This window comes from Myodes glareolus, chromosome 5 (assembly GCF_982192425.1).
Source record: "Myodes glareolus chromosome 5, mMyoGla1.1, whole genome shotgun sequence".
NCBI lineage: Eukaryota > Metazoa > Chordata > Mammalia > Rodentia > Cricetidae > Myodes > Myodes glareolus.
Window position 1 is genome coordinate 894998 of NC_142030.1, and position 27142 is coordinate 922139.

The window sequence follows — 27142 nt, forward strand, 5'->3', positions numbered from 1 at the left end:
CATTCTGGAAAAAAAGACATGACTATCTGGGAAGAACCCAGAGCTAGATATAGGTTCTTTTCCTGCCTGGAAGAATTGGGTACAGAATTATATCCATATTTATCTGCACTGATTTGAATACTTAGAAATGTGGATTGGATTTGAGTATTAAGAGGAAAAACATCATTTCCCCTCACTTGAGACTCAGGATGTCTTTTTGAAAGAGTCAGATTTCCAGAATTGTTTAGAGAGTTGAAATGGATACCCATCCTGTTTAAGCCCATGACCCTGGGGTGCCATTTGGGGCCCATCTGGAGGCATAATGAAGCCGTTTTAAATAGATATTTCCAGTATAAAGTGTGTAAGAGATCAAATACATCCAGGCTTCTGCAGGTTTCAGAGGAGGCAGAATGGAAAGCCATGCTGATGAAACACGGCTCACAGGCAAATGTTCTCTTTCGCCATGAGGTGAGCAGCTCCCAGGGTCTGACTAGGGAGAGAATGCTTTGGTGGCTGGCTGGGTAATGAGCCTCTGCTGGGAACACCTTGTGTGCATTGTTTGTACCAACGTCTGTACAAAAATAAAAGTCCCTCCCTTGATGGTGTGGGGCTTGAAAGAAAAATAGACTGCATTCCATTGGAGTAAAAGGGGTCTGATCAGTGTCTGGCCCCATCTTTTTTGGTCCTTTGTAAATCTTTTCTATGTCACTGTTAGACACATATCATTACAAAGCTATCAGAATATTTCCTCTCTCCCTTTCTACCACAGGGAAGACTCTGTTAAAAACATTAAAAACAAGAATGCTAATGTTTTTATTGTATGTGTGTGTGTGTGGCTATTTATATATGTGTGTATAGGGATGGAATTGTCTGTAGAACACAGATGGGGGGCTGGAATTTCATTCTAATGCATTTACTGACTCTGTCCAGCAACCTGAAAACTGCAGAACAGACAGAAGTAGGTCAGGGTGGGAATTGTCCTATCTCAGCACATTATAAGGTAGGTGTGACAAGCGAGTGAGCTGTCAGCTCAGAGACAGAACTAGCAAACCCAGAGAGGGGTGGATGACCATATAATTTATCATCTATACCAGGACACTATGAGAATGAAAGGGAGGCTGTTAATAATTACGCTGGGACAACATGTGTATTTGGAGGCTGTCTCATGCAATCTGGAATGAAGAGTGAGCCCAGGGAAAGGCTGTGTGTCAGAATGCCAGGAGAAGAGCAGCCAGTCTTCCTACTAATGAAGGCTGGAGCAAGGCCAACATTGTACACTGCTATAAGATAGGGAAAAGTACAAAAAAGCCCAAAAAGGCAGAGCATTGAAGCCTTCCATGGTCAGACTGACTTAAAGGCCAACAAGAACTAGCAGGAATTCTGCTAGGGAGGTTAGAACCATGTTGGCCTGCTTCAATCTAGGGCATAAGGCTGTTTGTTCCTTTTGAAGGCCAGTAACAGTCTTCTTACCCCGTGGAAATCTTTTCATCGCTCTGAAAGGCAAAGTTCCCTACACTTGACACCTGTCAGGAGTAGGCAATCCACATTAAATAGAAGCTGCCTAGGATTATTGTGTTCAAGGTTGGAGGGCAGGGTGTGCAGAGAATTCTGGTAGAAGACTCATAAATGGAAGGGTTGCAACATTTGAGGGACACTCCTGTATTTTCTGCTCTGTGTATTCTGTCAATAAAATGGGTATTAGATGTAATAAAGTAAGATAACAAACATTCTAAAAATGTCTGTGGGGTATTTTTTAAAGGCTACTTGAAATGGGGGAAGAACATTATTAAATTATTGGAAGAAAACTTTTAGAATCAGAAGATAACGTGTTCACGAAGGCTGCTGATTCATTCCCAGCTGCCCAGAACCGAAATAACCACCACATTATTTGTAATATTGTTTTTCCAATAGCTTAAGTGTATTTCTAGCTAGCTCTTGCATCTTAAATTAACCAATTTCTATTATTTTATATTTTACCTTGAGGCTCGTGGCCTACCGTCAAGGTTCCAGCCGTTGGATCACGTCTTTGCATCTTTCTCCTGTGGTGGATCCTTGGCTTCTCCCTGACTCTGTCTACTCTCTCTATACATCTTTTCAAGCCTGGTTATATTCTGTTAAACCATTGGCTGAAAGCAGCTTTTTTATCCATTGACCAATGAAAGCAATACATACAGAAAGGCTTTCCAGACCAATATCGGATCAAACAATATATACGTTTATCCATTTATCACCCATCTATCATCCACCTACTTTATCCATCATTCATCCAGCTATCCATCCATTTACCATTAACAGTTTGTAGAAACTAAGTACTTATTATATATGGGTACCAAACTTGGAACAAATGATATATATAGTAAGCAAGATATATAATGTGGAGGATTGTTAAATCCAGTAGAAATGGTTAAAGAAATTACTCAGTAATATTACATTGTTGAAATGGAAAGGAATAATATGCCCAGAGGAGTTAGGGAGGTGATATTTAGGGCCCGTGCTTATAAAGTGTGTTAGAATTTGACAATTCTATGTAAGGTGGAGAAAAAATTACAGCAAAGGTGTGGGCTGCTTAGGAAAAGAGCAGACAACAAGGTGGAAGGGCCCAGTGCAGAGAAGGAAGGAACGGCAGAAAGTTCATTCTGGCTTCTTGCAATGGCCAGTTATCTAAGTGATCACCAAAATAAGATGAACCTTAGGAACCCCCAAAGTGAAAAGTGGAATCTAGGGAACTAACAACCTAGTAAGAAAATAGCCACATGCAGAGGCAGTGCAGAGACGTCTGCCCCAATAGGTGTACGGTCTTCTTTAGTTCTGTGGTTAGAATTAGATGAGGCCTCTGGGGCTAACAGGATTCAGCACAGATGCTTGCACAAAACACCACAAAGCCTGCATGAAGAAACTGGCCCGGGGCATAGATGACCTCCAGGAACATTCTAGTATATGGAGAGAATGGCTTTCTGTACTTTAACCTCCAGTTTTAAAACCCAGGAAAGCAGTCTCTACTCTCCCCTCAGTCCCTGTCCTTAGAGGACAGTTCAGTTCTGAGATGAAGACCTGCCTGGAGCACAGTTCTTGGCAGTCCTGTGGCAGGACTTGAAGTAGTAAAGGAAATCACCTTATTAACACAGAGGAGACTGAAATGATGTGTGTGTGTGTGTGTGTGTGTGTGTGTGTGTGTGTGTGTGTGTGTGCGCGTGCATGCACGCACATGTAGCACAAGTGCATGTATACAGCCACGTATTGAAACCAGAAGAAAACCTTGACTATTGTATTGTTCTTACGGAGATGCTCATTTACTTTTAGAGATAAGGTCTCTCATTGGAACCCAAATCTCATGAATTACGCCAGGCTGGGTGGTCCACAAATGACCCACTTATCTATCCCCTCAATGTAGAGACTAACTATATTGCATAGCACCACATCACACTTTTACCTGGGCCCTAAAGATTGAGCTCAGGTCCTTATGATTGCATGGAAAATACTTTAGTGACTGAAATCTCTCTCCAGAACCCTGCAACAAGATCATTTTTAAGTTAGAAAAAGAAGCCCCTGCATACTGAGCCACATTTTGACAAGAAGCCCTCCTGCCTTGGACAAGTTTCATCAGACTGGCTCCCATACTAACCCCATAGAGAGGAATGTGGCTCCAAAGCCCAATGCAGGCCTATCATTATAGAATGAAACACAAATCTGCACCATCAAACAAACATAGATGTAAGGGTGTGTTTATTTGTTCATTTTTCAATCCCACTTCCTTTGGAAAAGTAGAGATTGTTGTATTTAGTTTGGTTGCCCACGACTGTGCTAAAGGTCAGAGGCAACACTCTAATCTGCTTTTTTCCAGACCTCGCTAGACTGAAGAAGGCTGTGAACAAGAGAAAAAAAAAGTTGCAAAGGTTTAATTCAGAACCAGAAGACCCATTTTCCCTTACTCCCTATCGAAACACATTGCTGGAGAATGAGGCTGCTGCTAGGCAAAGAGTGTAAGATTGTTGTTCTGGTTCTTCATTGCATTGAGTCATATTCATTTCCAGAGGAATACCAGCAGTGACAGACCAAATGGCATGCCTGTGTAGGGTTGGCATTCTAACAAGGACATAGACAATAAATGTATCAACCAGCAGAACAAGTACACTGTTACCTCTTATACCTTCTTTTGAGGTAGTACATATATTTCAAGTTGATCCTTAAAAAACTGTTGGAGACTGACCACACATGACTGTAAAAGACAATTCTATCAGCTGGTTAATCTAGCAACCTTAGAGAAAGCTATCATTCTAGCCCTGTAATTGGCAGGGAGTGCAAACAAACAAAAACATTGCCTGAATTCGCAGAACAAGTTTGGGAGCTAATCAATTTCAATTAGTCCATGCTCTTCACCATCAGATCAGCCACATGGGATAAGGGGGGTAGTCTTTTAGAATGTGTGTTGTGGAAAGGGCTCTCAAAGAAAGACATTTGAGCCAAGACCTCAAGGATGATAGTGATCTAGCTTTGAAATGACCCTGAGAAGTGCAGCTAGTCTCAGTCAATCACTCTCAAGCCTATGAGGACACCCAGGACTCTCATTCTTAGGGTACAGAACACATATCCCATGGGTTGCCATTCCTGATTATCCCTAGGAATTGCCTTTTGTTCATAACTCCTGCAAGAAGGGGATCCTGGGAACTGACCTGTTAGTCCTTTATTCTATCTGTGAATGAAGTTGGTATCAGATTCTGCTTCCACAGACACCTTCAAGCTTAATAGCCATACAATGGTGATGACTTGGGCTTCTCAGCTGCCCCAGCTCCAAGGATTCACCTAATTTTGGAAGAAAGAGAGGAAATGAAGAAAAGCTGGACCCACAGACACAAAAAAGCTGGGGTAAAGGGCCCTGGTCTGTTGAATGGAGAAGCCATAAAAGCTTACAGTTTTGTGAGAAGTTCAATGGGTGTTAACTCATCGCATCTTCATGGACTATTTTTTTTTAATGCCTGGACTGTCTGCTTGTCCATTACTGACTCTATTTTCCCCAAGCTCTTTAAGTAAAATGACTCTCTCCACCAATGGCTGTAATGTAACCACGGCAGTTTGTCTGGGTCAAGGAGGTTCTTAAAACCCTTTAGTTCTGTACATCTGTTTGGGTCTATCCATTCTTACTAGCCTGAATCTTCCAAGGTTCCCAGCATACTGTAAGCACAGTGATGAACCATTCTTCCTCTGACTTTTACCTAAGGATTTGGTCCCTGATTCTCCTTTTTGACTTCTCTGTCTCTTCTAACTGTCATCCCTTTATTAATGGCACACATGTTTTTTGAGAATAGAGTCTTTCCTTTATCTTGGGTTCAAATTACAACTCTATAAATTATGTTAGAAAATAATCATGTCTTGATTTAAAAACCAATTAAAGAATATCTGATATGAGAAGTGGATGGATTAAAAGGTGTGTAGACTCGACACAAGGAAAGATGGGGAATTGAGACTCACTAAAGGTTTTAGGTCATACCCAGAAGGAACACTTGGGTGCTTTCACAGTTGGAGATCCTAAAGAACAGATAGAAGGGAGTCGTAAACAAAATGTTTGGAGGCATTTTGTTAATTTATTTTCTTAGTAAGATGACAATTAGGGAACCGTAGATTGATTCTAAGCAGAACACCCTCAAGTATCTAGTAGGCTTGAACAGTGCTATTGACCACCTTGGCTTGAAAACATAGAACAATTCCACCCAATAGCAGCAAGATATAGGCTCTTCCCTGTTGTCCACAGGACATCACCAGGTTTCTCTCTGAGATTAAAGACAGTCCTCAAACAGAAGCCTTATGGATGGGGAGCTTACTACTGAAGATTGCTAAAACCTAGTTACAGAACCTAGAACATGGCTCAGTTACTTTAAAAGGTTTTGTATCCTAGAAAACGTGTCTTTGATTACAATAGATTTAACCTGAAATCAATAACATAAAAATATCTGGAAAATTACCAAACCTTTAGAAACTAAAAACTCTACTTCTAAATAGTGCATTGGGTCCAGCCATATGCCAAAAGTATTTTTAATAGAGTAAAAATAGGCACATTGGATTTATAGGATGCTGCCTACAGTAGTATGGGGGATATTATAGCTAAACCCTTTAATTAAGAAGGAGTAGTCTTCAATCAACAATATTTTTATTTTAAACCCCTTTTATTAAACCTAGATTCCTTTCTCATACAACATAATCTGAATACAGTTTCTCCTCCCTCTACTTCTCCCAGTTCCTCCTCACTTACTCTTCCATCTAGACCTACTCTCTTTCTAGCCCTCATTAGAAAAGAATAGACTTCTAGGAGATACTAAAACATAACAAAATAAAATATAACAAATCAAAACAATAATCATCATATTGAAGTTGGAGAAGTCAAACCAACAGAAAAATAAGAGTCTCAAGAGAAGGCACAAGAATCAGAGACCCACTCATTCACACACTCCGGAGTCTCATCAAAGTACTAAACTGAAAGCTATAGTATGTATGCAGAGGACTTGGTGCAGACCTGTGTGGGCCCTGCGATCGCTACTCCAATCTCCATGAGTTCATATGATCTTTGCTCAGTTGTTTTAGATGGCCTGTTCTCCTGCTATCCTCTGTCTGCTCTTTCATCCAAAATCCTCTGTCAATCAATGGATTTTATTCTCTTGTTAAGAGAATAGAGCTGGGTGTGGTGGTGCCTTCTTTTTCACAGTACTCGAGAGGCTGGGACAGGAAACTTAGAAGTTTAAGGCTCATCCTGGTCTGCATATTGAAAGGCCACCACGTCAAATAAAAGAGAAACTAGAGAAAATGAAAGGCAGGATGAAGTAGAAAACATAAAAATAAGGCAAGTAAGCTGAAAACAAAAACAAAAAAGAACAACAACAACAACAAAAAGGGAAACACTAAGTTTCAGAGAAATGCCAGCAAAGCGAGAAGAGTCTAACCAGAGGGTTTTATCTCTGTGAGCCACATGATGAGGAAGCGAGAAGACACAGGCTCCCGCATCAGTGTAAGAGAACACTTACCTCAGATACGTAGTCACAGAGAGAAGAACAAAAGAATACAGCGAACAGCTTCACGAGTTTATTCTCAAATGAGAACAGCGAATTCCTTAAAAGGTGCTCACGCAAAAATATCTAAATAACCTCAGACTAGGTACAGCTCAGCAGCAGGGCACTTGAATAGTCCAATCCTCAGTTCCACAACAAAACAAAATAAATTGAGATGAATGACCCTTATAGTCCCATACCAAGAAAACTGTTTATTCTTTTTCCTATTACTCTAGTTTCTGTTCTTTTGACACAGAGAGGATCACTACTGACTCACTCAAATACCGAAGAATGGACACCACACCCATATAAACTGCCCCAACGGAGGAAGAGATAATTCCAGCTCACTTTCTGAGGACAAAGTTTATAATTGTATCAATATTAGACAAAAGTACAAGAGGTAAAGGAAACAATAGATTAATATCGAATACGAATATACTTGTAAAATTAACACAGATTTTTTGTTAAGTACAATTGGACAATATGTTAAGACATACCTGAACAAGAGGAATTTATGAGGCAAAAAGTTTTAATATTTGGCGTCAATCAATGAGTTACCAAGGTTCAGAGAAAAAAGTGCATAATCCTGCAGACAAGGATAGAAAAAGCATGAGACGAAGCTCCCGTGCATTCCTGAGAAAACTCGACAAGCTGGAGGTACAGGAGTGACTTCTGCCGGATGAAAGAGCCTCTGCCAAAGCCCTGACAGCATGCTACTTAGCAGTGAGGACTGAGTGCTCCCCCATCAGAATCTAACAGAAATGCCCATTCTTGCCTCTTTTGTTCAACATCACAGATTTTGACTACACAGGGGAAAAAAAAGGCTGAAGCTGAATTGAACCAAAGCAAAGCAGCTTGAGAAAAAGAGGCTGAAACTGTTTCTCCCAGATGTGATGATCTGGTAAAACAACCTTCCCACCTTTTCTGCACACTCCACTCTGCACACACGGACTCCTTGACTTGGTGGTTGCTCTGTATGTGACAGGAGATCTCCAACATCCGTGGACCTTTGTCCACTGGCTAAACGTATTACCACCTCTCCAAGAGGTGACAGCAAGAAATGTCACCAGGCAATACGACTTGTCTGCCCATGAGGGTAAAATCTTCTCCTAGTTGAGAACTACTGATAACAGAGAATTGGATGAAACCTACAAAAATAAAATAAAATAAAAATAAAAAATAAAATCCATAGACTGATAAGTTAGTATAGCAAGCTTATGTGATAGAAGATCAATATGGAAAGTTACTGTATTTGATATGCTAGTAATGAAAGAAAATTGAAATTAAGTAACTGTCATTTTTGAAAGTATGGAACATAAAAAAATTTGAAAAAATAACCTAAAAATATATATGTTGAAAACCAAATGTATTGTTGAGAGACATTAGAGAAGATTTAAATACATAGAAAAACACAATTAATCATGAATTAGAAGACTCATATTGGTAACATTGTCAACTATTTCTAAAGTGCAAGCTGAAAATGTCAAAGATCTAAAACAGCCAAAGCAGATTTTATAATGAAGTCAGGGCAGACACCACTTGGTTTTAAGAAAAAGTGGCTATTCAATGAAGAAAGAAATAAAGAAAAAAAAAGATTACCTTTAGTTTAGTAAATTGTGTTTAGCAAAAGAAGCAAGATTCAACCTTAGCTCTGTACAATTCTGAAAATTGAACTCAAATTAATCACAGGCCAAAATGTACAAAATTCATGACAAAACTGTAGAACAAAATATTTGTGATCTCAGGCAGAATTTACCAAGGCTAGTGAGATGATGCCGCAGTTAAAAGTGGGTACTGTGCTTACAGAGGACCCAAGTTTGATTGCCAGCACACTGAGAGATATGCAAAAATGCATGTAACTTCAGGGGACCTGATGCCTTGCTTTGGACTCTGTAGGCACCTGCCCTCATGTGCACATACCTATACATGTATACACGCACACATAATTAAAAATAAAAATAATTTTTAAATTGCAGAGATAAAATACTGAAAGTATATTCTTTATATAATAGTTAAGTTTTCTTCATGAAAATTAAAATCTTTTTCTCCAAAAGATATTGCTAAGAGAATGAAAAAACACAAATTCAGAGAAAATATTTGTGAAGTGTATATTTATATTTGAGAAAGGACTTTCATCTGGGATATGCATATAGCCTTAAATCTTGGTAAGACCTCAATATCTTGGAAACATTTGTGCTTCAAAGAAAGCTAAGATATAACTCTTGAAATAGCATGAAATTTTCACAAATCGTATGTTTGATGAAGGATTTATATTTAATATAAAGGACACGTACATTTCCATAAAGAAAGTCAAACACCCCAATTTAACAATGGACAAAGGACTCTTTTCTAAGACTATATTAAAATGATCAGTAAACATGAAAAATAAAGATGTTCCACACTATTGGCCATCAGGAAAATGCAAATCAAGACTTCAGAGAAGCTCTCTTGGGAATTCCACTTGGGTAGATGTGTGCTATCATTTCCAAATACCGTACACTTTTTATGTCTCTCCCTCTCCCATCCCTTCATTTCTCCCTTTCTCTTCATGTTTGAATCTGTTAAAAACCCTTTGTCTCTGCTTCAAAACAAAACAACATTGCAAGAAGTTCTTAGATCATGTCACTGATGTGCCTACAGTGAGAAAGGAAACACAAGGGACAAACAGAACCAGGCAATTCAGAAGTAGTCCTTTTCAGAGTGTGAATTATGAAATGATTTAAGTCTTTAGAAAACGGCCAATCAACGTCACAAAATTTTACTCTTTGGTCTACACCTAAGTGAAATGAAAGAATATATTTGCACAGAAACTTCTAAATAAATATTCACAGTATATTTCTCTAAACATCCAAAAATAGGAACAATACAACTGTTCATTAAATCATCCATGAGCAGGTAATGAAGCTTTTGCTCTCCAGCAATACTATGGAATGTAATTTGGTACTGAAGAATGAAGTACCACCAATCATTGTAATACAAATGATCATTGGAAACTCTGGCTACAGGAAAGAAGGCATTTTCAAAATGCTGGCTATTTTATGACTGCAGTTATTTGAAATATCTAGAATAAGTAAACCTCTAGGGACAGAAAGTATATTAGTGATTGTCCAGTGCTTGGTAGGTCTAGAACGGTAAGTTGTAATACATGAGATGGTAAGTACGGACTAACATGTGAAGGCATCATATTTCCTAAACTTAGTTGTGATGGGTATGAGATTGCTGAATATATTAAACATCACTCATAGATCCCAAAGGGGGCATTGTGTTATATGTGAATGTATACAAATAAAGCTGTCAATGGATATGCACACAATCAAAAATGCACACACACACACAAAATCATCACACAGTACACACATGTACATTCACACACACATACACACTCAATATACACACTCATACAAGCAAATTTACACATGAATGCACATAAAGAAACAGAAGGATCAGCTGTCAAAAGGAGGAAGGAAGGTGGTAAGATTGAAATCTATGTGTCAATTGTGCTGGTATTAAGGTGACCAAATTTGCTAAAACGCATTGAAATGTATGTAAATTATTTCACTATGAAGTCTATTTTTTTAAAAAAAATCTCAGAATGAAAGAAAAATAGCCCAATTAAACACGGGCAAAAGATTTGGAGTAATATCAGAGAAGATACACAGATGGCAACAAACACATGGAGAGGCCTCGATTAGTGAGTGAATAAATCTACATAACAGAGTCAGGAAGCCTCACTGGAGGGAATTCTTCTGAACTTGCTCTGCAAAGCTGAGACCTTGGTCATACCATACAGAGACAAAGTAGTCAAATCTAACTTAGTATAATCATAATCATAATAATAACCACCTGAGTAAAAAATAATCCTTGTGTATTAGGAAAGAATGGAATGAAACTAGATCAGCATACCACTTGCCTTGGGAATTACTGAGACCCAGGTGATCAGCTAGCTGATGGACATGGTGGGGTTGTAGGGGCTGGCTTCCCAGAGCTGCTGGAGAGTACATGAATACTAAGTGCTCCTAATCCGATGAAGGGCAGCTAGTACTAGGCTCCCAGTCACTTTATTGGAGTTTCTTGAGTATACCTCCACCACTTGACCCAGCTATTCCATTTGACAGAAATGAAAACATGTCCACAGGAAGACTGGAATGAAGACACTCGGCAGTTTTATTTGTGACTGTGCAAAACTGGCCAGAATCCAGATGTCCATCAATGAGTAGACAGGTAAACACGGCTGGTATTTGATGCTTGGTTATATGATGGTATGAGGTCCATATGGCCAGAGTCCATGTCTCTGAAAAATGTTAGAAAATGCAAACAAACCCGGAGCAACAGAAAAACAGACATTGGTGGCCTAGGGAGTAGGGAGGGCAAGTATGTGGTGGGTACAAGGAAAATTTTGGGGGAAATAGATATGTTTGTTATCTTGATTGTGGTGATAATTTTATGGATGTATGCATATGTCATGCCTTATCAGATTGCATACTTTCAGTATGTATGGTTTATTGTATGTCAATTATACCTCAATAAAACTGTTAAGACAAAGATAATCCGTTTAAAGTTCCTGGCTTGCAGTAACAGCTTGTTTTCTCTAATTGCTCCCGGCTCCAGACAATGAAATCATAGACAGAAGAATCCCACCTGGCTGGAGAGGCCTCTGAGACACTGTGCTGAATGGTTTTTGGGTGACACTTTCTCCCCAGAATAATTTGTTAGGGAAAGGGGGTCGGCAATGACCCCCCTGTGTCTGCAATGGCTATTTCAAGCTGGTTGTCTATCCTCCTTTCCTTTATTCCTTTTCTCTCCTTGTTTCCATTCTTTTCTTTTGCAGTGGTAGGAATTGGCCCCCAGGTCCAGTACATGTCAGGCAAGTTTTCTAGCACCTATGCTCCCATTTTCAGAATGTTTCTTTCCTCACATGAGATCCTCTTGGGACCTTGACTTGCAGGATTATTTCTCCACTATTGATTTTGTTGTGAATTTCCTTACGACTACCAGCACAGAAAAAGTATGCATGGAACTCAAAACAACTCTACCAATACTTTTTTTTATATCGTTGCGTATTGAGGCACAACACACATTAAGTCTGCAAAGAGAAAAAGAAGACAAGAGGCATGGGAAAGAGCCTGAGCCTATAAGGACCTCCTAATACATAAGATGTCAATGGCTACATCCAGTGGTGGAATGGGGTTCAGATGATGGACTTACAGAGATTTACAGAGACAAGTGCATCCTGATTACCTCTTTCAAGTTTTTGTGGGTCCATCCTGATGGTCCAGGCTCTTTTTCTTTGCTGTCCCCAGATACATCTAGTGGCAGAAGTCAAAGAAGCCAAAGTGGCTCATTGCTTGATGGATGTTTGTTGTGGGGACCTAGAGGATCAGAAGGATTCCAGGCATCCAACAGAGACAGCATTGTCTGCTAGCCTGAGCTACTGCTCTTCCCAAAGATCTACATCTGAGTTTGCAGTTACAATTTACTTCTGTGTGACACAAAACAGTTTCTCAGAGCTGCAAATACACAAACGGTATAAGGAGGGAGGAGAGCAAAAACAGATATAAAGTCTCATATCGTGTGGTTTTGTGTTATTTCTATGCCCTTCCTGAAATACTTGGGTGGCTTTTGTGTCCTAAGAAGCTGTATCAGAAGCCAGGGCACCTCTTTGATAGGATGCTGTGTGAATGCATGTAAAACACGTGACTGTGGTTCTGCAGATGCCTTACAATCCAATTACCGCTACTAGAAATGCCCTTCAGTTCCAGGCCATACAGAATAGGCCTGCAAGTTCCCAAACCTGAATCAAGAAGGAAATGCACTACACATAGCTATAAGAGTCCGAGAACTACAGCTTTGTGGAGGCCAGGTCTACATTTGCTGCTTCAGGTTGTGAAAACAGGTGCTCACTCAAAGCCTCATTGAAAAAGATGGTAATAGCAGTGCCTGCTTTCTCAGACTGTTGGGAACTCCAAGTGGAAAGATACATAAAGTTAAGAGCTGAGGAGCCCCATCTAGGGCAAGGTAACTTTGCAGATGGATGTAAATACGGGAAGCAATTGGATGGTAGTGGCTCATTGCTTTAATCACAGCACTTCAGAGGCAGGTGAATCTCTGAGTTTGAAGTCAATCTGGTTTACAGAGCAAGTTCCAGGACAGCCAGAGTGACACAGAGAGAAATCCTGTCTCAGAAAACCAAGCAAACAAACAAACACAGGAGGCAAAACATTGGTCAAGAAAAAAAATCTTTAGCACCAAAGGTGTTTCATTGGACGTACAAAACAAGTGCAAATCAGGTCGTGGTAAAAGGTTAAAGACCACCCTTTAGTGACCAGAGACTTTCTTTCAGATTTAAACCATAGAGAACCAACGGGGTTCCCACACGCTGCAGCCAGGACCCAGTTAAGACTGCCTTGCTCTCCTGTTTCACCTCAGTAGAAATGAAATGTGTGCTGGCTGGAAAAAGAGGGCTTGACCTCAAAGTAAATAAAAATCTGCTATTTCCAGGTATCAGAATTACTTGTATTGGCCTTTTTCTTTTTTCTTTTAATGAAAGTGGAGCTCTCTAGACACTGGAATTTTTTTTAGTCAAAACTAGAGGAACATAGTCACTGGGATACTATAATGCTCTTGTTGGGATGTTTGCTTATTTGTCAAAGAAAATGTCTCTTTACAGCACCAGATACATGAATCATTCATGTTAACATTAACGAGAGCACAGGACAGTTGTGCAACCATTTCCTTCCTACTCTAAAAATCTAAAGTTACAGCCTTAGAGGAAAAGGAAAAACCCCTGAGTGTCTTGTAAACTGGCATCTTCTTCAACCACCTGCATAGGTTTTTATTCCACATTTACCCCTTTGCTTCTCCTCATGGTTATTTATAGCCTAGCAATGGACAGGAGTCATCCATGACTTTGACCATATCACCTAATTTTACTCATAGTTTACTATGATGACGTTATTTTCGTTGCTGGTTGAGCCTTCACTGGGCATTCCCTGGGCTTTTGTCCATTTTGGGTGTCTTCTTCCTTGCTTTGAACATCCAAGCACGTAGGACATAGAGAAGGATGGTTGGGAGGAAGTGTCCCTATTCATCAATGCTGTTGATGTTTGCCTTTGAGTTTCTTTTAGTTAATGAATGAGGTTTAATGTGCAAAGGGGGAGTGTCTGACACCCTGTAGCACGATTAATAACATTCACTGCGCATCATTGGCACAATTATCTATCACTATCATTATACCTAAAAAATAGAAACTTGGTACATGATTCTCAGATGACTTTCTGATACCTTGGTCTTAAAACATTAATTAAGGGTGCTGATTTTTCTCCTTGCACAATGTGGAGATAGCCTACTAGGATGCAGGTCTGGTATAAATAGAACAAGTTCAACTCTGTGTGTGTGTGTGTGTGTGTGTGTGTGTGTGTGTGTGTGTGTGTGTGCGTGTGTGTACACGACATGCACACATGCATGTGTGTGCGTGTGTAACATGAGGGGCCAGTTTGTTGGGGTTTCTGTCCTGCCCGGCACCCCAACAAGTCGGCAAACCCCAAAGAAAATCAATCACAGGACTCCATAAGATTATAAACTGATTGGCCCATTAGTTCAGGTTTCTTGTTAACTCTTATAGCTTATATCAACCCATTATTCTCATCTATGTTAGCCATATGGCTTGGTACTTTTTCAGCTGTCAGCTCACATGTTGCGTCTTCGGTGATCTGGGCAGGAATGGCAGAGGGAGCTTCCTCCTTCCTAGCCTTCTCCTGTCCTCATTGCCCCACCTCTACTTCCTGTCTGGTTGACCCGCCTATACTTCCTGCCTGGCCATTCAGCATTTTATTAAAATACATGATTGACAGAATACAGACAATTCTCCCACACCATGCGTGTGCAGGCACGTGCACGCAGGGTGGGGATTTGGACTTTCCCATTCTATCTAGACTTATTGCTTGGAGGTCATCTTCTAACCCTGGTACAGTGCCTGGAGCATAGTAAGTACCTGATACATGAAAAGAGCTGAACTTGTCTCAGTTGTCCTTGGGAATCCGGTCTAGTCCAGGCCTTGCTGAACTGCCCTGCCAGGTTCCTGGTGGACCCTTTCCTGTAGGCTTATGCTTCAGAAAGACATAAATTAGTGTCCCAGAAGAGCAGAGATACATATCCTTCTTAAACATATCCTTATCCTGTCTGGAGCCTACCCTAAGAAGCATTGTTCCTTCACCTGATAGCTTGATGCTGGGTAGGTACTCTGTACTAATTCTCTTCTCTGTTATGAGTCTTTTGTTTAATATGCATTGACCATTGTGATACCAAGTTCTTTCTTTTGAACAATGATTCCTATAATTCAGATCAACTCCTCTGCTATTCTCTTCATCACAACTGGGTCACCAGCATGTAAGGGCTACCAGCATTTCCATTTAATAGTTACACAGAGAGACAGATATGTGTCTAATATCATACATCAGAGAGGCAGTAGAGGTGAGACTAGAATTCAGAACCTGGCCTTCAGGATGAGGGTTTTCATCACTGCATAGTTTGCCAAAAAGTTACAGGAGGGAAGGAACCAGACTCAGGTTTCTGGGCCTGGGAAATAGCTCTTAGAAAGAGCTGAGGGAATACAGCAGGAAGCCCACACTGTGGGGGCTATGATAGCTAGAATAAGAGGTGGCGAGATGAGAATTTAAATTCAAGGCAACATAGCAGATATGTAGAAAGACCTCACTAGCTAAATGAGCTAAGGAATGAATGTGAAAACCATATGCATTAGCCCCTTTTCTGAGAAAGGGAACATGTGTTTACAATCAATTTACTCACCTTAAATAAAAGAAATTGACATCCAAATCAGATGCTCTGTGATATGACTCCTGGGGTAATCAGACAATACATGAAAACACAGGGGCCGAGTCTAATGTATAAGGACCAGAGATGCCTTAAACATCCTACAAGGTGCAGCTCCCTTGATAAAGAGTCATCCAGTCTGAAAGTCAGTATATCTGGGTTGAGAGGCCCACTCTGAGGGGTCAACAGGCTTACACTTGATACATTCAGTGTGGACAGACATCTTGCCATTGGTCTTTTTATGAGGTGTTAACTACTGAGCAGCGATGTTCTTAAGAAAAAGAGAAAGACCTCAGTAAATGTACTGATTTAAACAATGGCTCAGCAAACCCTTCTTCATTTTTAAAAAACATACACCTTTTCTTCTGTGTGGGTTCTAAGGAAATGATGGATTCGTGAGGGTGATACTGTATGGGAAGCTGCTTCCAGTCTTCGAACCTGAGATCTGAAATAGTGATGCTGAGAGCAGAGTGCCCTGGTAAAAGCCAGAAAGCTGCAGAAGATTTGCTTGGGAAGAAGCATGTCAGAGCTGGAAGGAACTTAGAGACTATGGAGTCATGTTCCTTTCACATTTGGGAAAGCCCCGCCTTGAGTCTTATGAATATGTTGATACCCATGCCAAGCAGGGGAGTGAGTACTTAAAGGATGTAGCTATGTCTGGTCTATTTGCACATAGTCAACTCAGTGCCTAGGGCTAGGCCAGTTGAGGCAGGGAGACTTCTGGGAAATACTATATTGGGAGAAGTGAGTTCTTTGGTACAAAATACAATCTTGGAAAGAAAGATCTCTTCCTACTGACAGGTGACCCAATGTTTGCCCTTTCTGAATGGCTTCATACACATTCTTTATTACCTTCAGGTTTCCTGTTTTTCTGATTCACTATTCTTATAACAGTCTCATCTCTACTTCTGTAAATCATTTCTGGACTGGAGTGTACACACACACACACACACACACACTCACACCTCAAATAGAATACACGACTGCACACTGTAAGCTATTCTTATGCTTTGCATGTATTTCTGCTGAACAGTAACCTGTATCATGTTTAGTTTTGTGGAAAACAATAAATAACATCCTTTTCTTCCCCTATTGAATGCAGAATCAATTGAGAAATAAGACACAGTTGTCAAACACATGGAAATACAAATGTAAACTTTATTGGCAAAATTTATTGTAGAATATGTTTCAGCTCTTCAGCCAAGGGCAGATCCCTCATAATTTCCATCAGAGTCAGACTCACCCACCCAGCAGCACACTGATCAGAGCATGTTCCGGGGGACTGAGTGAAATGATGGAGAGACAAGGTCTCTACCGTTTTCATCCAGGAGCTTAGTAACATTTTCTTTCTTTAGGGCTAAATATTTCAGAGTTGTCATCAAAATATACAATCTGTCTCTTCTGGTAGATTCCGGGCAACTTGGGGGCATAGTACCATATGGTCAGTCTGTGTTTGCTCCACTCCAAGTTCCGTGTCTGGTACATAGCAGGTCTGCTGAATTACTGACATTAGACATACTCTCTGTGTCTTTTTCTTCTGCCTCATCTCATTCTTTTTAAACAGAAGGTTATTGCTCAGCATTCCAGGTTCTATACCACCCATGTATGCTCTTCAAAGCAATATAACAGTGACCCTGGAAGTGACTTCCCTTCATCTTCTGCATGGGGAAAAAGAACCTGAGCTATTTGGTCACCTGTACAGTTATTTATCAGCCAGCAAGTTGTGGAAAAGCCAGATTCAGTACTGTCTCACCCTTCCACGGTGTGCTGTGGACCACTCCACTCTGACTTACAGCTTTCTCTTTTCCTATTTCACCCCTCAAGTTCTCAGACAATCCTGACCATGACAGGAACCTTGAAGAACTTAATTATTCATCCAGTGAATTTGTGATTTTAAAATATACCTGAGTTCAGTTGGTCACTATGGGAATTGTGGAAGGCTACTGTTATGGAAGGCAACCTCAGGCAGTGTATAGGCTACACAACACATTACTTCCCTGTTTTTCAGAATCCTCTTTCAAAGTTTCCACCTGTTCAAGACCATCTTTAGGTCGAGGCACATGCCCTGAACTTAGTACCACTGGACAACTGTGTCTCAGTGAGGACTTATTCCCAAGTACGAATGGCTGATCATGCACCATCTTCTTCACCAGGGTGTGAGGCATGACTGGTCAGGATCTTATTTTCCTCTCCTGGAAAATTCATGAACTTATCTAGACCTTAGATTGTGTGTCTACCTGTCCCACCTGTCATTCCAGAGCTGGTTTCTGGGGCAGTGTTCCAGGGTCTCTATGAGCTCTGGTGAGGACTTTGGTGAAATTCTAACACATTCTTTTCTCTTTTCTCTTTCCTCTCTCACAGAGAATCACGTCTTATGGCCAAGATCCACCGTGAATGAAGCAGATGGGGAAGACAGGTCTCATAAATTCCCTCTTTGTCATATGAAGACACAGAGACATGAGGGGCTTGGAAGTTTGCCTGTGACCTTGTAGGGCAGTTGATCTAGAAAGAGAATGGGAGCATACCATCTCAAGCCTAGTTCTTTCTCTTCACTATGTAGCCAGAGACTCCTTTCTGGCCTCTGTGAACCCCAGTATTTTTATTAAATCAGAAAGATATCAAATGAGAGGAAAGAAAGAATACAGAAATGACAAAAATCGTTCTCAGTTCAGCATAGTGCTAATTTGACATGACAAGGCCAAGTCCATATTTCTACTGTGCCAATTACTTAAAGGGCACCAATGCCATGGCACCATTAAAGCAATAGCAGAGATGGATTGTAGGACACTGTGGATCAATGTGCTAAGTGTTGTTCAACTTGTTCAATGAAATAAAGCATTGGATCATTAACCTTACCAATGTCAATGTGTTGTCACTATCAAATTCCACTAAATGGATGGCCACAGTCCTCATTAAAGGTGCACTTGGAGGCAGCTACTGTATTAATACCTTATTGACTGATGGTGAAGGGGGAGACACTCCAGGACAGGGCCGAGAAACTGGACTGGAGCTAAGGATCTTGACAGAGAGTGACAGGTGGAGATGTAGAGATGTAGGCTGGATCAGGAATGGCCACAGCAAAAGAAGGAATGCACAGAGATAGTTGAGCCTTTGTCTCTTCCACAGACAGGTCTGGAGTGGGCAGACACTGCAGTTGAAAGTTTGTTTACTTGAGGATATCTTCTTGGCTCAGACAGGGTTAAATGACCATTGTTTTTCCTTGATTTAGTTTATAACCTTTAAGACTGAGAGGGAGCCTATGCAGGAAGCTGGGAGTGGTCTTCCTCTGGTAAGAGCTCATGGATGACATTTGATATCGGTGGTCAGGACTGGGAATCAGGAGACTAAAGGTCCTTCTACCTCTGCTGCCTTTAATAAGGCTTAAAATAGACCTTTCCACTCTGAGTCTCAGTTTCCTCATGTGTAGAACAAAAAACTTGGGAGAACATATCAGTGATTCCCAAACAAGCTTTTTTTCTCAGGGTCTTAAAGCATCTTGAGGTAGGGACCCTGAGGAAAAAACAGGAAAGAGAGAAGCAGGAATATGACCCTCCTTGTCTGTCCAGAGCTGTTCTTCTTTATATAGTGTGTATTAAGCTGCCCATGATATTTCATTAGGAAAAAAATAATTCTAAATGCTCTTCAAAAACACTACCAACAACAAAAAACCAAAGTGAACAAATAAATTTGGAGCAAACATCCTGGGTCATGAAATCCCAGTCATTTAATAATTTTTGAGACTGAATTCTTCTCTTTCCAGGTGACTCTAGGTTTATGTCAAGTTGGTGGCTAACTATGCATGGTTTGAGATCCCTTCCTGCTAGTTGACTTCTTTTGTTGTCCTCTTTGGCCCTTAGTAGAAGACTACATCCTGATAAATGCCTCTGCTTCATGAAGGCTGATGCTGGTTCGAGGTTGCTGTGCTGACCTTTCAGAACACCTTTCCACAGGGACCTTTTGTCCCTGTCTCCTTGTCCCAGACTGTTGACAAGTCACCTCATTTGAGTTGCGGTCAACTCACCGTTTGCCCCTGTTGGCCTCTAGGAACCATGAAGACTTTTCATCACTTAAGGAACCACAGGGCTGCGATTGGGGACAGCAAAGTGAGGAATCTGCATTCTTCTTATCCCATCAGCTAAGAAGGAAAATAGGAACAAAGACCAACATGGGCTAGTCTGTGTAAAAGTGCAAGCAATGGTTAGTGCTAGAATCAGCAAAAAAATGCTCTAAGAGCTCACCAAAGAACCTCTATCAACCCTGAGTACAAGGGAAGCATTCTGGATCTGCTTTTTCCAGACAAGACCAAGCTGGACCGGCATCAACATGGAGGACAGGATGTACATAGAAACAACCTTTTCCAACTAAGTTTCTCTCCTCTCATCTGAGTTCCCTTATATTCAGCTCTTGCACTTAGGGTGGAGTTTCTGTCCATCCGGAGTAATTATTTACTTTTCACTTGTAATTTGTTGTGTGAATTAGGAAGAGTCTCTTCTCTTTTTTCCCTTAGTATCTCGGTTTCTTTCATTCCAGTTTTCTGTTTTGAATCTCCATGCAGTATGCACCTTGTCACTTAGCAAACTGGATGTTTCTGCTGTGTTATCGGTATGTAGGTATGTATAGGTCTATGTGTGGGAGCACCCATGAGTGCAAGGACTTTCTAGGTGTGACTGCATTCTACTATAGAATTCAAACTATGTGTTGGAGGGAGAACTGTGGGCTTTTCATCAGAATACAACACATTATACATATGTGTATGAACACATATACATAATTACAGCACAGATAAACACACATGCACATACCAGTGCACATTCATACACATAACCTCTCAAGAATATAAACAGCTGAAAAGAAACGTAGGGAGGGGAGGGTGGGTGGCAGGAAATGGAGCACGGGGCTGTCACAGCCATGGCTTTAAAATGGCTTGAGTTGCAATTAAAAAAGGAAGGGGCCAAAGGTCAGTTCCTGGCATTTCACTCCGGGTGGATAATTTTAGAGGGTGATGTCTCTGCTTGTTGAAATATTCTGAGAGACTTGTAACAGCTTAAGTCTAGTCAGCCTGAAATAAAAATCAAAGAGGCTGACACCTTCAAAGCCCAAAGAGCCCAGCACACATTGGCAGACATCAGTGGGGGAAGAACTCGGCTTGACTGGCACTGCTCTGGGATTCTTAACTTCTGATTAACAGTAGAGATTGGATAATTTTAATTATTAATTATTTCCAGAACTCACACATGATGTCAGGTGGTCTTTGAGTCTTGTCACTGGGAAGGTTAAACACGCTCTCTACTTGGTAATTACCTAATCACCATTACTCTTTTACATTAATTCAGCCTCGGAATTCATTATGGCTGGGCTAGGTTATTAAAGCTCATGTGGAAAGATATAAAGCACCCCATTGTTTGCATTGATTTAGGAGCGAATGTGATGCTCCGCTAATAGCAAGCTTCGCCGGAGTGTCTCCTGCTGGTGTGTGAAGTCTGCTCCCGGGTTTTCTTTGTGTGACCACCACCAACAGACTGGGAGAAGATTCAAAGGAGCTTCTGCAAGAGGTGTAAGTGCAGGAAGGATCTAGCCAGAGAGAAAAGTTCTTAAGGCTGCCATCCCTCCCCAAATGTTGGCACTCCTGGAAGTTACTATCTTCCCCTGTCCCTCCTCATAGGCCACTGTGAGCAGGTCTCTCCAGGGAACATTACTCTGAATTTTATCCTCTTCTGAATCACCATTAGAGTCACCAGGTAAGACCAGACACGCTCAAGTGGCCTTGACCAAGGCAAGAACTCATGGTAGCCACAAAGGGGATAAGTAAAACTGTAGTCACAGGGGCAAGTGTAACAGTTACAAAGTCTGGCACACTTGGTTGCAATTATGTTGAATGATAACCTCATGTGAAGTCCAGAGAGGAGGAAAGCAGAGGCTCTGACCTGTAACTCTTTGAACCGTGTCTGTCAGGGCAGCCTTTTCGGAGGATAATGTAGAAAAGTTAATTAACTACTTTAAGAAGGTTAAAATCTTTTCATTTAGTATCTTTATCCTTGGAAAAGGATGGATATGTATGCAGAAACATTAAACTATGAGTAAAAAACATACAAGTGAAATTATAGTATTGACTGGGCTGTGATTTAGAGGATGTGACAATATTTTATTTGAAGATTAAGTTATGAACTGCTTGTTTACATTGGAATATGGTCCTTATCCTCATTTAAATTTTATGTTACAAAAGATGCAAAAGTGGGCCTAAAGAGATGGCTCAGCTGGTAAAGTGCTTGCTGCATAAACATAAAGATTTGAGTTTGGATTCCCAGCACCCATGTTAAAAATAAAAATGGGCAGAGTGGTATGGAACATGACTGTAATCCCTCTGGAGATGTAGACTTCCAAATCAGTGAGTTCCAGGTTATAGGAACAACCCCATTTCTCTCTCTCTCTCTCTCTCTCTCTCTCTCTCTCTCCCTCTCTTCCTCTCTCTCTCTTTCTCTCTCTCTCTCTCTCTCTCTCTCTCTCTCTCTCACACACACACACACACTCGCACACATACACAGATGAAAATTGTGTCGAAGAAGCTACCTAATACTTATGTCTGACCTAAACACACAAATGCACACAGACACACATGATTAAAGAAATGTAATAAATGTAATCTATGGTAATTAATCTTTAATCCTAAAAGGCTCACAAAAATATTATAAAATGTCTCACATAAGCATTATAAAAATATGCACAGATACACATAACCAATGACGAACCTGGACTTTTGACCCTTTATAGTAGACATTGAATGATAGACCCTGGATGGTAGACCCTGGGTCCTGGATTATGGACTCCAAATAGTAGCCAGTGCAGATACGGACTGTTTCAAACTCTGCATGATAGGAGAGATGGATGTCATGTCCAGGAGTTTCCCATGGCAACCAGCCTGATGCACTCAAAAATGACGACATGGGACATTCAGGTGCCTTCGGTTGCCACCACTTACCTCTCATTTTCTGCAGAGGGTTAATACATCTTTTTTTTTCCCCAGGGGCCCAGGCAAGTATTCCATACTCTAATATGTCTAGTCTGGAGCCCTGGGAGAGTGATGTCTGTGGGTTATTCTTTGATTAATACAAAGTGAGAGTCAAGGATAAATGCTTCTCAGTGCGTTTGTGGTGTTCCTAGAGTGTTTAGAGAAGTTTTCAGAAGATTCAGGGAACAAGACAACAACTGCTCATGGTATAGATGACTAGAAGCACACACGTGTCTTGGCTTTCCCTCCTGCCAGGTCTCATGCTCCACTTTGGAATCTCTGCTTCTTGGAGAGAGAGAGAGAGGTTCTGATTTATATCTACAAATGCTTCAGACTTCTGTTTTGGATTCTGCTGTCAGAGAATATAGACTAAAAGCAAGACTTAGAATAAAATGTTAGGGAATGTCTCTATTCCTAATTAGAAGGAGAAAGGAGAGAATAATTAATAAGTGGCATTTAAATATTAGCACACCATTTTGGAAAGAAGAAATTTACATCAAGCACATAGAAATTCTACATGAATTAAAGATTTAATCACAATTTTTAAATGCAAGTCTGTAAAAGCACCAGAATAAAATATCAGAATTTTTTATAATCTTGGCCTATGAAAAGCCTTCTAAGTAGAGATTTCAAATAAATAAAAAATGATAGAAATAATTAAAGTTTAATAGTTTGCATAGAGCAAAAAATCACCACAAAATAAAAAGCAATGTAAGAAAAGAATTTAAAAATATTATAGGAAGTGAACTAATTTTCAGAATCAAAAATTCCCTATAAAAACATCTTTCTTAGCCTCAATTTGGCACAGCCCAGAATCATCTGAAGCATGTTTGACTTGATCAGATTGGTCTCTGGGCATATCTATAGGGCATTTTCTTGATTGTCAATTGACGTAAGAGGGCCCAGTACAATGTGGGCAAACCATCCCTAGACAGGAGGGCCTGGACTGTATAGGAATGCTAACTAAGCATGAACCTCTGAGGGAACCAGCAAGCAGTTTTCCTTCATGGTCCCTGCCTTTCCTCCTGCCTGATATCCTACCCTGACTTCTTTCACTGTTGTGCTGTGAGCAGGACATGTAAGTCAAATAATTACTCTTTTCAAGTTGATTTTTGTTTGGTATTTATCTCAGCAAGAGAAAAGCAAACTAAGACTCATTCAAACCCAATAAGAAAATAATTACCATTTAAGCAACAGTGTTCTGACTGGCACATTGTGGGTGCCCTTTAAATTGTTGGGTAATTCAGTGACCAAAGAAGAAAGAAATTAGATGATAGACATATTATGTTCAACTTCAGTAGAGATCAGAGAAATGCCTCTGAAACAGTAAAGTTTTCTTCCTTTTTCATATTAGCATAAATATACAGTATTAACAGGCATCCAGTTTTAATGAAGATAGGCACTCTTGTATACCACTGGTGACTGTAAAAATGGATATAAATTTGTGCAACTTTAAAATGTTTATCAATATTTAATATCTACATATCCTTTGACCCATATTCCTCACTTCTTCTCTTAGTCATTTTGGGATACAGCAACAAAATTCCATAGGTTGGGCAATTTATAAATAACAAAAATCCATTGCTCAAATTCTAGAGATAAGTTTAAGATGAAAGTAATAGCAGATGTGATGTCTGGGGAGGGTTATGCTCTGCTTCAGGCGGCAAGGATAGACTTTGCCCTCATTGATGGAAGGGGCAGAAGGTACTTGGGTGCCCCTTGGACTGTTTTATAAGAAGACTGAGGTCAGGGCTTTGCCCTCTTGACTTAAAAATATTGCAGAAAAATATGTAAGTAACTATATAGATAACAAGATTATGAATTTCTGTATGTGTTATATGTGTGTGTATTTACGTGTGTGTATGATAGGCCAGGGATTGATTGCATAGGGTGTATTCTTCTATTGTTCACCATTTTAAATTTAGAGATAGGGTCTCTCACTGAACCTAGAGTTCACTAAGTGACTGGACTAGGTAGCTGGCAAGCCCATGGGATCTTCCTATCTCCACCTTTTGGATGTTGGGATTCCAGGTGAGTACCATCATATGTTGATTTTTATAATGGGTGCTGGAATCCACATTCAGATCCTCATGCCTGTGCGTTAACCACTTTGCTTACTGACTGAGCCATTTCCTCAGCCTCTAACTAAGAATTTTATTACAGTACTTGTTGGTGCAGTAGAACATTGAAGAAGACTAAATGCATATTATTTGATGGGTGGTCAAGTCAAAGCCGTGGGGGATAGTATGTCACACTGAGAAACTGAAGTGTATCCAGCAGGGGACATTTGTTTTGATATTGCTATTGACTAATTTATATTGCCACCAAAAGTACATTGAAGTTACATCCTAGTACCTCAGCATATGACCTGTTGTGGTTTGAGTATGAAATGTCCCATATGATCAGATCGTCTGTGATACACGGGATCTTTATTAGGTGGGGCTATTTTGAGTGGGTCTGACAACTTCACGAGGTGGAACCTAGCTGAACTTGGGTCCTTGGCAGTAGTATCCTTGTTACTTCCAATCTCCCCACTTCTAATTCCTGTCTACACCAAGGTAAGGGAACTCTTTGCCACACATTTCCACTGTGTGTGTTCTACCCACACATATGGAGCCATGAAATAAGGAACAAACCTTGAAACCATGAGCAAAAATAAATCAGTAAGTTAGTATGGTCATGTCAGAGAAAAGTAGCTAATGGGAGCTTTATTTGGAAATAGGGATTTATACAAAGTCTTACAAGCCAGGGCATTCAAGATGAGCTAAGACCCTAACCCAGTGACTGACGAGTAGCCCTAAAAAGGTGAAAATTTAGAGACCAAGGCAGAAAAGTAAAGGATAGACAGAGGAAAGGTAACTTATAACTGAAGGGAACACCAAAAGTTGTTGACAAACTAGAAGCCAAAAGAGCCTTAGAGCTTTAGGGAGAACACAGTCCTACTTGATTTCTGACTCTGATTCTCTAAAACGGTGTGGAAATAAATTCCCATAGCTCATGCTACATAGTTTTTAGTACTTTGCTATAGCAATCTTTGGAAACTAAGACATTGATGATCTATCATTGGGTAAAATGCAGGTGGTAGACAATAAATACAATGTAAATTTATTTTGTTCAGAAAAAAATGCTGTATATATTCTCCCATGCATGTTTGTACATAGAAAATACTCTAGAAGGAAATCCACAAGGCAATCAAGAGTGGGGAAATTAAGAGGTTGGGACATGATGAAGTGTCTCTCTTCTTCATACATTCTTAATTTGTTTACCGATGAGCATATTATGACTGAGTCTACTCCCTCTTAATGACCTGGCCCTGCATTGTCTCCCTAATGCAAAGGGCTTGCTTGTCAGATAATGGTGCTATTGGGGGTGGTTGAATCTTCTTTGGCAGGTGTGGTATAACTGGAGGTTAGCAGGAAAATGCTCCAGAAGGTTCTTTGTCTCTGTCTCTCCTGGCTGTCTAATGAGAAGTTTTTCAAGACCACATGTTTTTTAGCCAATCACAGGCTAGAAATTATAGGTCAGGTGACCACAGACTGAAGCCATGAGTCAAAATAAATATTTTCTCCTTTTAAGTAGGCTATTTCTTGTATTGTTTCACAGAATGCTGACGACAACATTCTGTGTTGGAATGTTCAAGTCCCTTGTATATTCAGGTGCCCCTTTCTCCATAGAGAGGAGAAACAAAAATCAGAGGAGGAAGAGAAGCACAGAAGAGGAGGCTCCTAGACCTCCAAAACTTTTCCAGGAAAGCATTTCTTCTTAAGTTGTAAGCTATACTTTCAGTATGACCCCCCATTACCCTAGAACTTCCATGAACTAAAATAAACTTCACTATGGTAGAGGAAACACTGTGTTTTCCATTGAGGGGAACTCTCTCAACAAGATAGCAGAGGTCCTCTCTGCTCTCCCTATGTGAAGGATAGCTTCTGGGTCCACATTAGCCTATTTTCAAGTGTTCTGAGACTTCTAAATATCACTAGCATGACTTTCTACTGAGAAAAGTGGCCACAGAGTCATAGGAATACCATGTTGTCACACCCTATTTTCTTTCTGAACTCTCAGGAGCCCTAGGAGTCAGAGAACTGTGCATTACGTTGTAGGCAGGGGAGCAGGAACAGGAGCAGGCATGGACATAGAATTTCTGGTGACGGATAGAGAACCAGTAACAGGAAAAGTTAATCTGTGACATCATGGAGATTTTTCTGTGTCTCTGGCCAGCTCTGTTAGGCCACTTGTCCTTTCTGTGCCCTCACCACTTGCTCTCAGCATGCCCTTTCATTCTATTTTCTTC

General features: G+C 40.4%; 1 long non-coding RNA gene across 1 annotated transcript in view; it reads left to right on the plus strand.

Moving 5' to 3' along the window:
* The window catches only part of LOC146894774 (uncharacterized), a 95664-nt gene extending 76967 nt beyond the window's left edge, over positions 1-18697 (plus strand). The window contains exon 3 of the long non-coding RNA XR_015737787.1: positions 18204-18697. This is a non-coding gene — a long non-coding RNA (uncharacterized LOC146894774). The remainder of the gene's footprint in view (positions 1-18203) is intronic.
* The last annotated feature ends 8445 nt before the right edge of the window (positions 18698-27142 follow it).